This window comes from Geotrypetes seraphini, chromosome 3, assembly GCF_902459505.1.
Source record: "Geotrypetes seraphini chromosome 3, aGeoSer1.1, whole genome shotgun sequence".
NCBI lineage: Eukaryota > Metazoa > Chordata > Amphibia > Gymnophiona > Dermophiidae > Geotrypetes > Geotrypetes seraphini.
The window spans coordinates 267,336,156-267,355,147 of NC_047086.1; the positions used below are offsets into that span (position 1 = coordinate 267,336,156).

The window sequence follows — 18,992 nt, forward strand, 5'->3', positions numbered from 1 at the left end:
TGGAGATTATATGGTGGGCTAAACACAATAAGATTCCCTTAGTATTGTTGACTGTCAACGCTAAGAAAGCATTCGACAGAGTGGAGTGGGGTTTTTTGTTACAAACGCTTGAGTTTTATGGATTTGGCCCCAATATGAGACAATGGATATCTGCTCTTTACTCCAACAGCTTGGAATAAAATAAATGGAGGATATTGAGACATATTCGCTTTATATAGGGGTACACGCCAATGGTGTCCCTTATCTCCAACTATTAGATGTCATTCAGACATTCGAGGGGTTAATATTGCAGGGGAAGAATATAAAATAACTTTATTTGCAGATGACATCTTGCTGACAGTTGGTGATCCAGTTACATCTCTTCTTTGTATAGTACAGGTATTAACAGAATATGGTCTCCTGTCGGGATTTAAGATGAATGCTTTAAAATCGGAGTGTTTGAATGTTAACCTGATAAGCAATTGGTCTCTCAGTTGCAGAATTATCTCCCCTTTTTATGAGCAGTTTCTCATATACAATATTTAGGGGTGAAAATCCCATCTGATCTTTTTCATATGTATTAGCTAAATTATGGGAAATTGTTTCAGGATCTTTCAAACCGATCTAGACAGATGGCAAAGAATAGGACATTCATGACTTGGTAGGATCGCAGTATGTAAAATGATTTTGTTACCCAGGTTTTTATATTACTGCCAGACATTGTTTCTTAAAGTCCCTAGATCAGATATTAAAACATTGCAAAAAAAAAAAAAAAAAAAAATACGGCTACATTTGGCGAAGGCATCCACCCAGGATCTCACGGATTAGGGGTTCCAGACTTGTATAAATATTATATGGCAGCCCAATTGAAATCTAAAGTATGTGTGATGGGGCCAGGAGTAAGTCTAGCACAGCAAACTGGCTCCTGCCCCAGGCGCAAGAATTAGTGCTCTTTGGAGGACCACTCTGGAATAAGCACAGCAGAGAAAAAGAAAAAAAAAACCTTTCCCCAATAATTTCCAGTTCCAAGTTTTATTGTTCAGTTTTCACTGGTTCTAATACAGCCACACCGGCTAATGATGCTTGGAAAAGATTTATCACCAAGTTCTTCTTTACAGCCACTTCTTGCATCCATCAGAAAAGAGACCCCCCCCCCAAAAAAAAAAAAAAAAAAAAAATTTCTCTTTAAACACAGTTCGGCTTGTCATGCTTTGCACAGTTCTGGGCCCCTGTGGACTTGCCGGCCCTGGGCTTTAGCTCCACGCCTTCTAGGCTGGGCACAATTACTGTATTGAGCCCACTGTGTTTCTTCAGGCAGTTCTCCCTACCTGACTTCCTGAAGTATGAATATCCCACTGACCCTTCTTAATTCTGGGCAGTGGGCTGGGAAGACAGAGCTCCTAGCCTTCAGTTCCCTGTTCTGTGAGGAAAGTCCTTCCCTCCAGGCTCCTGATTGCCTGTGTGTGTTCTCAGCTGGCCTTGATTTATCCTGTTGTGTAACTTTCACTTGGGCTCTAACCATGTTCTGCCTGTTAGCTTCACCCCTTTCCTTAACCCTTGCTGCATCAGATTGCCTGACCAGAAGTTTAACCGGAGAATTAACAGATGGTTTATAAAAGGAATTATAGGGGCTTGGAACAGGTATTACGTTCTTCTCTGCCATCCCTTCTCTGTTCTGCCCTGCCTGTCTGATCTTAGCACTGGGAATAAAGTTAATGGCAGGTTCCTTGGCTTAGGAATAGGCACATTTTCTTTAGTGGCAGGGTTTAAAGCAGGTTTTGAACCCATGATAGGAGCTTCCCTGTCACAATATGCATTTTTAGAAGCTACTGCTCTCAAAATGAATGGGCCAATTTGTTGTGGACACCAATGAAAAGAACCCTTCAATTGAGAGTATTCCCTGGCTTCCTCTTTTTTTGTAAATTGATATTTCGAGTACGGACCATTGTATTGGGTAAGAAGAGATTATGTCTTGTTGCACCCCTGATATCATTGTATACGTTTGCCCCAGCATGGGATCACGCAGTCCTTAATGGATGGATGAATAAATGTATCATTATACTGGGAGACTCATATGAGGATGGAGTGTTAAAGTCTTATTCACAGTTGTATCTACAATACTTTCTAGCCATTACAGATTTTTATATTTATTTACAAGTTCGAAATTTATTGTTTTCTTCTCCTATTAAAGAATGGTTACAACTGCCACAAACACAGTGGGAAGAAATGTTGATAAGAGAATTCGAATCAGAAAATACTTCTTACTAGGTATTATGCAATGTTACAAGGTAGCCCTCAGGGATTATATGACTATTGAGCCAAATGGGAAAGGGATTTAGGGACCACCTTCTCTCCACAGGACTGGGAATTAATCTATATGACATCACAGCGAATATCAATTTCAGCTAATTTGGTAGAGCAGTCTTTAAGTATTATATCTATGGTATTTATACCCAACTAGAATTGCTAGTTTTCATTCTACAAGGACTGAAGCCTGTTGGAGAGGATGTGGTTCTCGTGGTACCTATATTCATATGTGGTATTTTGGAATAAGTGTGCCCAATTACTTTCTGATATATTAAAGATTGTAGCACCATGTGATGTTAAACTATTTTTGTTGCAATATAAACCCCTGGGAATGGATAAGAATTCTTTTAAGATAGTATGTGTGTGTATAGGGGTTATTAAATGGGAGATAGCAAGGGTATGGTCATCTATTAATATTCCATCTATGCCTCAGATTATTCAGGGTATATAAGAACATAAGAATTGCCGCTGCTGGGTCAGACCAGTGGTCCATCATGCCCAGCAGTCCACTTATTATCTTAGCCAACTGATTGCTCTCCATTGGAATCAAGTGATTGGTTTTCAGGAATGGTGGCAATCTTTCGAGGCATGGTACTGTAAATACAACTTTGGATGAATGTTGAAAATTTGACTAAGTTAGCAGATAGTGTTCTTTTGTCTCAGGTTACTTTGCTGATATTTGACTATGTTATATCATAATTTGGATATTCTTAGATTGGATGTGTCATTGTGTCTTTGTATTATTTTTATTTTTTCTCAAAACTGTCCTAGAAAAATGCTTCCTTCTCATTGATTGCAAGCTGGAAAATGTGCAAGCTAAATTAGAGAGTATAGGACAGGAGGTCACAGGATTTCAACAGTGGGTCGGTGATCTGGATGATAGACTGCTGCATGTGGAGGAAGCCCAGACCTGACATCAGCAGACTTTTGCCGCGCTTGAGGACCGCAAAGAAGATCTTGAATATAGATCTCGGCAGTGTAACTTCTGTTTTGTTGGGTTTTCCGAGGATATCCCGGAGCATGACCTGCAGGATTTATCCATTTTCTTGCGTTACTTTGCCAGACAATCTCAGTTCTTCTCCAGGATTTTCTTCCTTGAATACAGAACAGAAGTATTTGTTTAGCACGTTTGCTTTTTCCTCATCACTCTCCACATATCGGTTCCCAGCATCTTTTAGTTTAGCAATTCCATTTTTCATCTACCTCCTTTCACTGATATATCTAGTTCCGGGAGAAGCCAGGGAGGTCTGGCTCTGTTGTGCACAGCTCTGGATCTGGTGCATGTGTAGCGTACATTACATCCTTTGGATCATGATTAAGTTTCAAGTTTATTTATATTTTGATATACCGCCTATTAAACAGTCTAGGCCAGGGTAGGCAATTCCGGTCCTCGAGAGCCGGAGCCAGGTCATTGTGGATATCCTGACAACCTGAATATGTATGAGATGGAGTTGCATGTACTGCCTGCTTGAGATGCAAATCTATCTCATGCATATTTATTGTGGCTATCCTGAAAACCTGATCTGGATCTGGCTCTGGCTCTCGAGGACTGGAATTGCCTACCTCTGGTCTAGGCGGTGTACATACATATGTAAAAGCAAAAATATGGTTGATTAAGGGCCTCATTCAAGACTTGGAACAAGAGGTAGGGAGGGGATATTAGTTACAATAGTTGCCTAATAAAACAACAAAAAAAGAAACAACACGATAGGAAGGGGGGTTATTTTTACGCAAAAAACAAAAAAGAAGGGGGTAAAAAAAAATTGGAAAATGAAAAATGGGAACTTCCCAAACCTGTAATAAATCCAGCTATACTGTCTTTACCACTTCTTCCAACAACAAATTCCATAGCTTTATTGTGCATTTAGTGAAAAAGTACTTTCTCTAGTTTGTCTGAAATGTGCTATTTATTAGTTTCGTGGTGTGCTTGTTCCCTGCTGTAAGTAGTAATTGAGGAGGAAGACAACTGTTGCCTATTTACTCATTCTACTTGGTTCATTATTTTATAGGCTTCTATCATATCACCTCTGTTGTTTCCTCTCCGAGGTGAAGTGATAATCTGTTTAGCTTTTCATCATAATGTAGTCATTCCATCTTTCTTAATCATTTGGATTGCAGTTCTCTGTACCTCTTCTAGTTTTGCTATCTTTTTTTTAATTTTTGAGATGGCACCAAAATGAGGAGAACCAAAAGCAGGCATTATTCTCCAGATTCCAAATTAGGGGATAGATCTACGCATAAACTAATTGGTTAGTTAAGTGCTAATCAATAATAATTGGCTTTTAGCAAGCTCTTAATTGGCAATAATTAGAATTTGTAGTCCAAAAATATAAACACCCAACATATAGCTCAATGCATCGCATTCAAAAGTGTAACTGTGCTCAGGACCTTTTTGGTAAAGAGATCACAAGCGGGGTCAAGCCCGAAAAGCCAGTGCCTCTTACTACATTCGCAATGACAGCCCATAAATATCATCCGTGTCTATTTTTTCTCTGTTTTATCAGTGACACTTATCTGGAAAAGGCTTCTCAAATCCTCCAGGTTCTGATGCATTTTGCCAGACCAGCTTCTTCAGAGAACCCACTCTGCTTCAAAATCTTTAACATCAAAGTGGTCTCATGTCCTTTATATGTTACTTCTTCTTTTCCTCTTTTAATTAGAAGCTGTCCTATACTCTATTCTGTAAAGTGCAAATGTAAAATTCAGAGCACACAACTCCAAAGGAGATGGTGGCTATGGGAGGGGAAAAGGTGGATCTGGGGCACTCCCAGAAGTTAGACGCAATGTTATAGAATACCTGCATTTGCATTATACTCACTTGTCAAGAGCCCATGTCGAATCAATTTATCTGCTGTGCGGGGTACCTCCATAGGTTCTTTAGAGGTTTCGGATCATGCTTGGGTAGATGTTATTCTCCAAATGGTCTCTCGGACAGCATAGCGATTTACAGTTCCATGCCTTTCTGGGGCAAAAATGGAAGGATTATGCGGAGTTTAATCGGGAGCACGTTGCTGGCCCAATTCTTTATTGGGAATCTACAAAATTGGTACTCTGGGGAGAGATTATCTCCTACTCAAGTCATCAAAAGAAAATGAGAGATAGGGAGCTTTAGAGGCTGGTTACTAGTCTCCATCGCCAATATGGAAGCCATAAAACCATCGCCCTGAGAACATGTCTTTTGGAGGCACAGCAGGTATTAAATTAATTAATTCAGCAAGCTGCACAGAAATTTTGGGGATATTATAAGTGCTGCTTTTACAAATTTGCCAACAAGACCGGCAAGTTGCTGGTTAATCTGGTCAAACCACATGAAAGCTGGGTGAAGATAACATTACAAGATAGAGCAGAGTGCTTGGTTAATGAGGACCAAGAAATCAATAATGTACTGGCCAAATTTTTTGCACAGCTATATGCGGCCCCTAAACCTTAGCCTGTAGATAGTGACACCTATTATGATAGTATAACAGTTCCACAGGTGGAAGAGGCTGACCAGGCCCTACTTAATTCTTTGATAACACCTGAGGAAGTTTACTGGGCAATACAACAGAGTCCGTTAGGAAAGATACCCAGTCAGATGGGTATCGCAATGAATTTTATAAGTTGCTTTTAGATAAGGTGACGGCTCTTTTGGAATTAGCCTTTAATACTATGGTCACTAAGGGCTCTTGGCCCACCTCACTTACTGATGCAGAATCATAGTGCTGCTGAAGCCTGGTAAGAATCCGGAGTGCCTGGAGTCGTACTTAACTTATTTCCTTATTAAACATTGAGGCCAAATTGATAATGAAGATATTAGCTAATCGTATGGCACGAGTTCTGCCAGATTTAATAGCCGAACTTCAAATGGGCTTTGTAAAAGGCTGCACTGTGGTCAAAAATTTACATAAGATCATAGCGGCCCAGGAATTGGTCTGGAGAAGGGGAGCCTCAGCGATGCTGTAAGCCTTGATGCCAAAAAGGCATTTCACAAAGTGGTGTGGGGCTTTCTCTTTGGAACTCTGAGAGCCTATGGATTTCGGGGCTTCCTGTTCAAACCTTATATGCTACTCCGGGCGCTCAGGTATGAGCCAATGGTGTTCTCTCTGGCTGATTTCCCATACAGAGGGGGACACGGCAGGGGTACCCGTTAATCACCCCTCCTTTTTGTGCTGACACTGGACCCATTAATTAGAGAATTACATTCTAATCTAGATATACATGGTATTGCTATTGGAAGCCAAGTTTTTAAAATAGCATTTGCTGACAATATGTTGGTGTTTCTGCAAGACCCCCAGTGTTCCCTGCCGGCTCTTTTGGAATGTTTTCAGGAATATGAAGATTACTCGGGCTTGAAATTGAATTTATCTAAATCCACCCGGCTGTTTTCCTCCAGTGAGTAAGCAACATTTTGAGGAAAAAAAAAAGTTCCGTGTAGGCTATGTCCCCTTCCCTCAAGGCGTCTCTCCCACACTGCCTTTGCAACTGCAACACAAACAAGTTCCCTGCTTCGGGGTCTGTAAGGCTCCAGCTGGCTGATCCTCGTCAAGCGGCCGGCACAGCTGGGGGCAGGAAGCAGTGGAGGTAAGGCTGTGATCAGTTTAGCCAATAGGAAGAGCAGCAGCAATGAGGAGCAGATTTTGATTAGAGAAATTACATTACATTAGTGATTTCTATTCCGCCATTACCTTGAGGTTCAAGGCGGATTACATCCATACTAAAACAAAATTACATTCAAAATTTGAAGGAATAGAATAAGCGATGACATAGAATTTTTAAGGTAATACCGTATTTTCACGCATATAACGCGCGCGTTATACGTGTTTTTACAAACCGTGCATAACCTTGCGCGGTATACGCAAGGTTAAAATTTTTTTTACATAGTTCCCCCCGATGTCCGATTCACCCCCCCCTCCGCAGGACCGTTCGCACCCCCACCCCGAAGGACCGCTCGCTCGCACCCGCACCCCCACCCCGAAGGACCGCTTGCACGCACTCCCACCCGCACCCCCACCCTGAAGGACCGCTTGCACCCCCATAGCCTCCCGCCCCCCCCAAGAACCTCCGACCGCCCCCCAGCCGACCCGCGACCCCCCTGGCCGACCCCCACGACACCCCCACCCCCCTTCCCCGTACCTTTGTGTAGTTGGCCGGACAGACAGGAGCCAAACCCACCTGTCCGGCAGGCAGCCAACGACGGAATGAGGCCGGATTGGCCCATCCGTCCCAAAGCTCCGCCTACTGGTGGGGCCTAAGGCGCCTGGGCCAATCAGAATAGGCCCGGGAGCCTTAGGTCCCTCCTGGGGGCGGAGCATTGGGCACATGGTCGGGTTGGGCCCATGTGCTTCAGGCCCCGCCCCCAGGAGGGACCTAAGGCTCCCGGGCCTATTCTGATTGGCCCAGGCGCCTTAGGCCCCACCAGTAGGCGGAGCTTTGGGACGGATGGGCCAATCCGGCCTCATTCCGTTGTTTGGTGCCTGCCGGACAGGCGGGTTTGGCTCCCGTCTGTCCGGCCAACTACACAAAGGTACGGGGAAGGGGGGTGGGGGTGTCGTGGGGGTCGGCCAGGGGGGTCGCGGGTCGGCTGGGGGGGCGGTCGGAAGTTCTTGGGGGGGGCGGTCGTTGGGGGGAGGGGGGTTTGCGTCAAGGGCAGGAGGGCCTTGGATCCCTCCTGCCGTAATGTAGTGCGGGGTGGGGGTAGGGGGTCGCTGTGGCCAGGAGGGTTTGGGCTCCCTCCTGGCCCGATATTGTCGGGGAGTTGGGGAGTCGGCGGGGCAAGAGGGCTTGGGCTCCCTTTTGCCCCGATCGTGTCGGGGGGGGGGGGTAAGAGGGCTTGAGCTCCCTCTTGCCCCGATCGTGTCGGGGGTGCCACGGTTGGCTGGGGCAAGAGGGCTTGAGCTCCCTCTTGCCCCGATCGTGTCGGGGAGTCGGCGGGGCAAGAGGGATTGACGTTAGAGAAAGGGTGAACCGCTGGAAGAGGAAGCAGCGCAGGCGCAGGGCTCATGGAAGGGCCGGGACCGCCAAGAGAAAGCAGCAGGACACCGGTAGGAGCTTCTACATGATGGGGGGGGGGTCGGGAGGCTGTGGGGGTGCGAGCGGTCCTTAAGGGTGGGGGTGGGGGTGCGGGTACGGGTGGGAGTGTGTGCGAGCGGTCCTTCGGGGTGGGGGTGTGAGCGGTCCTGCGGGGGGGTGAATCGGACGTCCGGGGGGGGGGGCATCAGGCTTTCAGGGTGGAGACAGGACTTCAAGGGGGAGAGGAGAGTTGGGGCGGGCGAAAGGAGAGTCGGGGTGGCCAGAGGAGAGTCGGGGTGGGCGAAAGGAGAGTCGGGCAGCATGCGTGGTATACGGGTGTGCGCGGTATATAAAAATTTCTGTACATAAATTTGTGTTTTCCGCGCGCTATATGCGTGTGCGCGTTCTACACGAGTGCGCGTTATCTATGTGAAAATACGGTATATATTGGGTACAAAGTTACCAAAGGGAAGTTTTTTATCTTGGTGTTGGAGCGCTGTGCAGCGGGACCTCTTTGCATTCTCCCGCATCACTTTCTGGGGAAGTTACCAGTGCCTCCAATGTTGGCTGCCCCGGAGGAGAGCGTTGGGTATGTGGGGCCAGCCGTCTTCCACTTCTCTCCCCGTAGAATGCGCTTCCATAAGGCCCACGAGTTCTTTGAGATAGAGAACGCCGTGCCCTGAGTCAGTCTTGTTAGTATCAGTAGGCGCATGCCTGGGGCCTGCTGAAGGAGAGCAAATTTTTTTTTTTTTTTTACATTTTTTTTACTTTCCGTCGATGGGGAGGGGCCACATTGCCGATCTTACCCGCCGCGTGAAACTGAAGTTAAATATGTAAACAGATGAGTGGCTTAGGCTGACTGGAGGATGATGATTCCCCAGGCTGATGAAGAGCCACCGGAAGCACACAAATCAATCTGCGATGTGGGGGCCCATATCCAAGAGGTTAGAGAGGTTTTTTTTTAGTTAATAGCGATAATGAGGAATCCAGTGATAACAGCGCGCCGGACATTTGTACGCTAGCATGCACTGAGATCCGACAATTTTTTTTTTTTTTAGGATAAGTAACCCTGTTTTTTGAGGGGGAAGAAAGAACAAATAGCAACTGAATGTTTTAAGTGTAGTGCCCCCCCCCCTCAAAATTCAGGGTTATTTCATAACCGTCAAAAATAAAAGAATTGTCGGGTCTCAGTGCGCATTGGCGCGCAACTGTTCGGCGCGCGATTGTCCTGCGGTCACCGGGATTTCTGAGGAAAAACATCCAGACCCATAGCACAAGGTTAAGTTTTCTACAGCTCCTATTAAGGTAAGGTGAATTGAGTTTTATACTTTTTTGTCATTTAAAGATAGGATTATGCTTTCTAATCTGTTTTAAGTAATATTACATATCTATTTGAATGTGGAATTCAGCACCTAGCCAGTGGCTTGCATTGTATTGGGTCTTAAAGCTTGTAGAAAGTTTGAGTTGTCTTTTCATTTTGAAATGAACCTTTTGAGTTTAGAGTTAATCACAACGAACAGTTCATTTTATCATGCTTCTTTTGGGATTTATATTTCATCTCTGCTCAATTAACTGATTCATTCATTTTAGTTTGCTGAATGGAAACTAGGAATTAAGGTGATTCCGATTCAGGGAAAAAAAGTTTTGATTCGGCCTATTGAATTTATTTTTTTGATTCAATTCACTTTTCCTGCCCAATCAGGTGTTTTCTTTTCTTTTTTTTTTTAATGGCCTGATGGGTTGTTTTTTATTTTTTATTTTTGTAGCCTCTTCAACCCCCACCGCCACCCCTTTCCAACTCCACACTGGTGCTGTGTTGTAAATAAAAAAAAACTCTCTCTGATAGGTCCTAGCTCACACTCACTAACTGCCTCTTTCTTACCCTTCTCCTCTTTTTTATTTTTCAGCTACCTATTAAATTTCCATCTTCTCGAGAAATACTTCTCAGAGAAATACTTTTAAAACCAATAAGGAAATTTTTTTCACTCAGAGAGTACTTAAGCTCTGCAACACATTGCCAGAAGATGTGGTAACAGCGGTTAATGTAGCTGGTTTTAAGAAAGGCTTAGACAGTTTCCTAGAGGAAAAGTCCATAGTCTGTTATTGAGAAAGACATGGGGGAAGCCACTGCTTGCTCTGGATCAGTAGCATGGAATGTTGATACTCTTTGGGTTCTGGAATCTTTTGTTACTCTTTGGATTTCCGGAATCTTGCTATTCTTTAGGATTCTGAATGGAATGTTGCTACTCCTTGGGTTTTGGCCAGGTACTAGTGACTTGGATTGGCCACTGTGAGAACGGGCTACTGGGCTTGATGGACCAATGGTCTGATCCAGTAAAGCTATTTTTATGTTCTTATGACTCCCACCTCAGCCTGACTTTTTTTTTTAAGCACCAGCAAGCGATTTGAACCCATCCTCCGGGACTCTAGCGTTAACACTATGTGTGCCGGCTTCCCTTCTTCCATGAAACCTGATTTGAATCTCCTTATTGTCTGCCTATCTTCTTTTGTTTCAAGTTGGATTCTTTGGTGGACCGCTTGCCTTGTTGTTTTATTACAAATTAACATACATGGAGTGGAATGTACCAGAGGAGTTACAGATTTGGTTGTTTATACATACATATGGGTTAAAGCTGGATGACATAGAGTGAGGCAGTTGAGAGGAGTTGCAAACGTTATTAATATAGATTTATGTTTCAGATAGGATTACTGCTTTACAATGCTTTTGCATATGGAAAGGGTTCAGAGTTAAAGTCCTGGGCAAGTAGGTGGGAAGGGAAGGAAGGAGGAGATTTGTTCAGAGATGTTTGGGGTTTGCATAGAACTAAAACTGTGCACTGGTATGGTAATCTTTGTTGTTTGTTTTGAATTTTAACCTGTATTGCAAATCTGTGAATGTATTTCTGGAGTCCCTCTGAGTCCAGCTTTTTTTCCTTTCTCCTCCGCCCCCATTGGCAACATGTATCCCTCTCTCTCTCATTCCCTCCCCTGCTGCAAAGGTGGGAGGACTCAAAATGTTAGCAGGAGAAAGATAGAGAAAGGGAGAAACCTGAAACAAAGGGGAGGCAGAAGAGAGGGAGGCAGATGTTGGACTTAGGGGTGTTTAGAAGGAAGAGAGAAAGACTGCAGAGAGGTGGAAAGATTCTAGACGAGGGAAGGAGGAAGGAAGGAAGGAGAGAGAGAGAGAGGCAGAGAAAGACCCAGAAGAAAGGAGGACAAATGCTGGACATTGGGAGGGGGGGGGGGGTTGTAAGCAGAAGAAAGACAGAGAGAGAGGCCTGGACCAAAGTGGAAAGACAGGAGGCAGATGCTGGACTATGGGAGGTGCAGACAGAAGAGACGGAGGGGGAGAGTCCCTGAGCAAGAACAGAGAGATGCAGGATCATAACAGAGGAAGGAGAGAGAGGGAGGCATGTTGCCAATAGGGGTGGAGGAGAGAGGAAGAAAAGTTGAACTCATGGAGAGACAGAGAGAGATGTTGGTTGGGGAAGGGATTGAGGACTGGAGGAGAGGAAGGATGCAAGAGGCAGAAAGAAAGAAAAGCACAGTCAGAAGGAAGTTCAACCAGAAACTAATTAAATCACCAGACATCAAAGGTAGGAAAAATGATTTTATTTTCAATTTAGTGATCAAAATGTGTCAGTTTTGAGAATTTATAATCTGCTGTCTATATTTTGCACTAAATTTGTCTATTTCTATAGTTGCTACTGATTGCATATCTGCCTTGACCTCTTTGAAACCCCCCGAAATGTAAATGATGATTAACATTTTCTCAGCGTACAGTGTGCTTTGTGGTTTTGTTTTTATTTTGTGGTTACCATTATGAATTAATAAGATTATATTGTGTGTACATGAAAAATGAATGGAAGAAATTACATTACAATTAGTACTATTATAATGGGGGCGGAGCTTGGCTGGGGTACTTGGTTGGTATTTGTTAGACTTAGGGTGTACTTGGCTTTAAAAATTTGAGAAACACTGGTCTAGGTGACTATGGAGTTCACTCAGTAAGGGCCCCTTTTACAAAGCCACGGTAGTGATTCTCCCATGGCAAATGCACTATATAGTTGTTTCAGTTCCTATGGGCTTCAGTGCATTTGCTTTGGCAGAATTGCTATTGCAGGATTCAAAGCATTAACTGATTCAACATGAGTATGAATTTGGTTGAATACCTTTCTCTCAAGTATGGTAGTTTTGAAAGAAATGGAAGGTTTGATACTGGCCAGTACTTATTCGGAATAAGAGGATCTTGATTACTTTTTTTTTTTTTTTTCAAGGGTGGCTTAAATGCTACTGGAACATTGCCTAAGTGTCAAACCTTAAAAAAGGAAGTCATATTGAGTATTGGAAAATAGTAATAATTAACTAATAAAAATCGTGCACACTTAATTTTCTCTACCACCAAATTTCCCCGTTCTGCCCCTCCCAACCTGGCTACTTTTTCGTGCCTCCCGGCTGGAAAAAATTTCTGGGGAAAACACTGCTGTGGTGTAAAAAAAAGACTTTTCCTCTCTCTGTTAAATCCTAGCTCACGTTCGCGGTCTAACATCAGCTCTGGCAGATACACATTTCAAATCTGACATATTGTAATCACAAAACAGCAAGGGAATATATTTATCCAAGGTGATGCTTATAAATCACTGTTGTACTAATCACCTTTGTTTTACTTTAAACTCTGATTACAACACAAGCTGATGTGGTTAAGTGAACACTCAGACCCGCAGCTGAGGTCCGGTGAAACAAGTTCACGGAGCAGCTGTTAAGGAGACCATTATTGTTGTTCACAGTCTCCTCCACCAAACAAAGACTAAATAACAGCACATAAACTTGAAGAAAATAAAATAATAAATTTAACAGCGACTTGACTTTGAATGGTGTGGATGGTACACATAACTGCTCCGGGCTCCTCCGTTTATACACAATACCGACCCCCCAACCTAGGTTTCACCCGCTGGCTTCTTCAGGAGGGGTACGGCACAAACACTCCATACTGCACACACACGTGCAGTGCGTGTGTGTGCAGTATGGAGTGTTTGTGCCGTACCCCTCCTGAAGAAGCCAGCGGGTGAAACCTAGGTTGGGAGGTCGGTATTGTGTATAAACGGAGGAGCCCGGAGCAGTTATGTGTACCATCCACACCATTCAAAGTTAAGTCGCTGTTAAATTTATTATTTTATTTTCTTCAAGTTTATGTGCTGTTATTTAGTCTTTGTTTGGTGGATGAGACTGTGAACAACAATAATGGTCTCCTTAACAGCTGCTCCGTGAACTTGTTTCACCGGACCTCAGCTGCGGGTCTGAGTGTTCACTTAACCACATCAGCTTGTGTTGTAATCAGAGTTTAAAGTAAAACAAAGGTGATTAGTACAACAGTGATATTGTAATCACAAACAGAAAATAAAATTATTTTTCTACCTCTACCTTTGTTATCTGGTCATTATTCAAATAATGTTGGTCCCAGGCTCTAGTTGTCTTCTGATCGGGGGTGGGGCCTCCTTCTTTCTTCTTTCTCCGTGCTAACCATCCATCTTCCATCTCTGTCCTACCCTTGCGTTTCCCTTTCCTCCCCCGGAGGTCTGGCATCTTTACTTTTTTTCATCTCTATCCCCGCATTTGCAGTGATGGACCCCACCATCCCTAGATCCACCATATCTCCTTTTCTCAACTACCCTTCTTCCAGCATCTCTCCCTCCTTCCCCACCACCTCAGGTTCCACCAGCTCTCCCTTTCTCTTCCCAACTACCCTCCTATCCAGTATCTCTATCCCCCACCCTCCCTTCACACCATCCCTTGTGTCTTTCTCTCCCATTCTGTTCCTTCCCTCCCTAAATCTTATTATCTACCATATCTCTCCCTCTCCTCTGTTTTTAGTCCCATTATTTCTTCCCCCCTCCCCCGTCTGGTATATGCACGTCTCTTTGAACCCCCCTTCCCTCCCTCCCTCCTTGTACTTCTACACCAGGGCCCCCCCAAAGACCTGTTTCCCCCGAAGGCTTGCATGTCCCCCCCCCCGGGCTCCTGCTTTTACCTAAAGATAATCGGCAGCCTGCAGAGAGGATTGCAGTGCTGTAGTGATATTTGCAAGCTGCCGTCATCCTCAGCACAATATTCGATCTACCGCGGTCCCGCTCCTCCTCTGACGTCAGGGGCAGGATCGCGGCAGGGCCAACGTGGTGCTGAGGATGACGGCAGCTTGCAAAGATCGCTACAACACCATGATCCTCCGCAGACTGCCAATTATCTTTAGGTAAGAGCGCGGAGGCCAGGAGGGAAGCCAGTGGACATTGCAAAGGGCCAAGACAGCACTTCCCGACTGACCCTCCCCCCTCGCCCCCCTTAAAGTGGAGCGGCAAGCCATCAAGATTCAGTGCTGCCGCTCCTGCTTTAGGGGGCAAGGGGTTAGGGTTGTTAATTGAATCGGCGAGGCTTATTTTATTTTTTTAAAAGATTAAAATCGGTTCACCTGATTCGAATCGAATTGATTTGAATCGGAAATCAGACAGCACTAGCGTACCTCCTACAAAAGTAATATCATAACCCCTACTACCAATGCTCAACGCACACTGGCAGCTACCTGAGTGATGACTCGTAACTTATCACTAACTGACACAACTGATACCACTCTGTTGCACCCCATGAAATTCCATCTCGTAGCCCCTGGTGGTGTGGACACCCCTGTTGTACTAGGACATTTATTAGGAAATTGCTAGTAGAATATAAAAGAATTCATATCTTGAGCCTTGGCTAACGACAGCACAGTAACACATAGAAACAATTCTATAAAGGGTACTAAAAACTGGGTGTCCAAATCTGTACATTAAGGACCCCTTTTTAGTGAATGCTGCATTAGCGAATGCAACGAAGCTCATTCAATTTCTGTGGGTTTTGTCTCATTTGCTATGCTGGGAATTGCTCTCGTGGCTTTGTGAAAGGGCCCTAAGATAGTATTTTATAATGGCATCTGGGTGCCCAGATTATGTTAAAGAATAGAGCCTAAGTTGATATTTGGGTGCCAACATTAAGGCACCCAACACATCATCTAAATGTTGGCATCTAGGAATGCAACTTAAAATATTCTATAATTTTGACACCTAAGTGTGTGACCCAATTATGCCATATCATCATGCATCTCCCTTTGCAGTAAGGCACTAAAGCAATGTTCTTCAACCGCCGGTCCACAGAAATTTTATGCCGGTCCACAGGGCCGGCACGATCAATGCAGCGCCTTCGGGCCGGCTCCCTGAGTGCTGCAGTGCACAAAGCCATGGGAAAAGGCTCCTGCGCCTGAACCGGAAGCCTTCTCTCTGACGTCACAATGTCAGAGGGAAGGCTTTCAGATGTGGCGCGGGACACGCACTACCTACAGCTTTGTGCAATGCAGCATTCAGGGAGCTGGCCCGAAGATGCCGCATTGATCGCACCGTGGACCGGCTCGAAGATAACACCAGGGGGCAGGCCAGAAGGCAAGGCACAGCATGGAGGGCGAGAGACAACAACGGTAGGGGGAATGCTTTAATTTTTTTATTTAGTGATTGATTTACATCTGCTGTCTGTTCAGGAAGTAATGAATTTGTTTATTTTCCTCTGGGGTTGTACTGCTTGCAGAGTGTTGCATCTTAGGGTTTGTTTATAAATATTAGTACTTTTAGTTTTTGGTCCTGCATTTTCTGGTAGGAATGAATGTTGAAAAGCATACAGTGCGATTTGTGTATTTTAATTTTGTGGTCAACCATTATGTGTTGTTAATACGATTATATTGTGTGTGTGTATATGAAAAATGAATGGAAAAAATGGTGTTACAATTAGTACTATTATGGGGGTGGGATCTGGGGCGGAGATTGAGTGGCGATGGGCACGATTTAGCCCAGTGTTCTTCAACTTCTGGTCCACAAAATAATTATTTTATTTCCGCCGGTCCATAGGTATCAAAAGGTTGAAGAACACTGCACTAAAGAACTTAGGCTCTTTGGGGCTCATAATCAGAACTTAAATACGTCTAAAAACCTGCCCAAGTCAGCACTTTGGATGATCTAAAAGACAGGTCGTCAAACACATGTTGTGTTAAGACGATCCAAAATGGCCGCACACTGATCAGGCTGTGAGGCACGTCTGGGAGCTCTCTATTTGGGAACTTTTGTATAGCTCATTAATTACTTTCGGAATGCCAAGACGGAGATGGAAGAGCTCTGCTGGGGCCTCGCGGGGCTCTTCGGCGCCCGGATTCGTCAACATAGAGGACCTCCTATGTCGGATGCAAGCCACCCCTGTGATCATGTTGGAGACGCTCCTGCTGGAGATGCCGCAAGCTAACGGATCTGCGGTGTCCTCCCTGGGACTTGACACCACTCTAAGCCCTGATGTTAGGGCACCGCCCCCACATCCTCAGAGCACTAGTTCGCCGCAGAAGGAGCAGTCTGAGGGGACTCTGTTACTGCAACTCCAAGAGGCCGGAGAGAATGAAGAGTTGGACACCATGTCTTTGGAGGGTGTCATGAACTCTGAAGCTGAGAGTCAACATGGGGGCGTGAGGATCCAAGGAGATGACATGAAGGGAGAGAAGGGAACTGGAAGGGTTTCTTTGCCTACTCTTTGCCTCCCGCCGGTACAGAAACCCCAGGAGGTAACTTTAGAATCTATATGGGACCTTGTAGCTACTCTGCCTACATTAATTCCCGCTTTCAACAGCTGGAAGAAAACATGAAAGCTCAAGAATCAGATATTAAGAACTTACAAATAGAGGTTATAGATTCCAAAACTTCCTTAACAAATATCAACCAAGAATTGGTTCTTTCTAAAAAGACTCAAGAAACTCTCATAAAGGACATTATCAACTTGAGAAGAAAATTAGAGTCATTAGAAAACTCAACACATTCAAACAATATTAGATTGATTAACTTCCCTAGGAGTGCCTTGTACACTCCAAGGGAATTGGTGAAGAGGTACTTTCTTGAAGTTCTGGAAATTCCAGAGGAATTACTACCCCCTTTATCTCAAGTATATTATTTGCTGGGAAAATCACAAGATCAGCAGCAAGTTATTGCTTCTGATATGAACGCAACAGCATTACTTGAACTTTCAGATACTGAAACAGTTTCTCCTGCTACATTATTATTGATGGTGGCTATGGCCCCTGATAAAAATTGGCTCATGAAAAATTTCTTCAAATGTGCAGAAAAAATTTCTAGGTTTAAAAGTACAAATGTACCCAGATTTAGCCAGGAATACCCAAAGAAGACGGAAGGAGTTTCTATTATTAAAACCTGGGGTTATTGCACTGGGGGCGACCTTTTTCTTATGTTATCCATGTGGTTAATTATTCTTTACAGAAATATGTCTTTTTTGAACCTTTTCAGTTAATGACTTTCCTTTTAATGTCACGATTGGAGAAGGATAGAGTTAAAACTTAATGCCCTATTTGTAGTGTATAAGAAGTGACTAATTCAATTGAATATCAACCTGATCATGTATGCTATCTATTGGTATCTATTTCTTCTTTTTTTTATTCCGCTATCTACTTTTTGGATCTCTTCTATTGGGGACTAGAGCGATTAAGTAAAAATGTTTCTTTTTATGTATTGATTTATGTACTTGATTTGTCCTTATATTGCTATCTGTACAAGTTCATACTTGAATGTATTATGAAAATGATAAAAATAAAATAAAAGACAGGTCATCCAAGTGCCGATAATAGAAACGGCTTTTTGGACATATCCAGGGACATTTTAGGCCTCTGAATCCCGCTGTGCGCCCAGAGCTGATAGGGGTGTTTTTTGAGTGGTTAGGGTGGGATGTGGGCCAACCAAGACTTAGTCGTCCTGCAGCGATAATTGAATGTTTGATGAGACTGCCTAGACAAAACTTATATGTTATGAGTTAAACGATGTAAAGACAGGTATAAAAGCAGGTATAAGTGCCTAAAAGGTATCCAAAGTGACCAGATAACCACTGCAGGGACAAAGTAAAGACCCCCTACCTTGTTCACTGACCCTGTCACATCCTCACAAAGTTCAGAATAAAAATGTACATACCTGCCTCTGGAACATCAGCACTTGGCATAGGAAAGTCTAATAGAGCTGCACATGTCTTAAGTAGTCTGGGAGGTGGGCTAGTGAACCATAGAGAGGAGGATCCAGGCACTTAAGCCACTCTAAGCACTACATTCATGGCAGAAAATGTGAACACCCCCCCCCAAACCCTACTGTCCTGCCATATAGGTGGCACCTGCATGCATAAGGGCTACTTGGGTTGTAGACAGGTGGGTTTTAGGGATTTGGAGGGGGGGGGGCTCACCATAACCTATAAAGGAGTTCTGGTGAGATGTTTGTGGCACCCTTTTTGTGAAGTTCACAGCAGAGTCCTATAAGGTGCCCCACAGCTCTGTTGCTATGTCTGGGTTGCCATCACAATGCTGGCCCCTCCCATGTCCAAAAGGTCTGGTTCTGGGCATTTGGGACTTGGATGAATTTTTGGTTGAGAATGTGGTATAAAGATAGACATAGTAGTGGTCTGAACGTACATATAGATGATTTTCGTGAAAAAATATTTTAGACGTACTTTTCGAGAATGGACATTTTGCTGCTTCCGACTTTGGGCAACTAACACCCTACATCCAAATCAGACTTAGATTATGCCCATCTATACATTTACTCCCATTTAGGTGCTTAACTTGTGGTATACTATATAGGATTAGGAAGAATATGTGTGTAAAATATAATTAC

General features: G+C 44.0%; 1 protein-coding gene across 6 annotated transcripts in view; it reads left to right on the top strand.

Moving 5' to 3' along the window:
• The window catches only part of TBCE (tubulin folding cofactor E), a 434,765-nt gene that overhangs the window by 268,818 nt on the left and 146,955 nt on the right, over window positions 1-18,992 (top strand). The gene's annotated exons all lie outside the window — the stretch shown is intronic.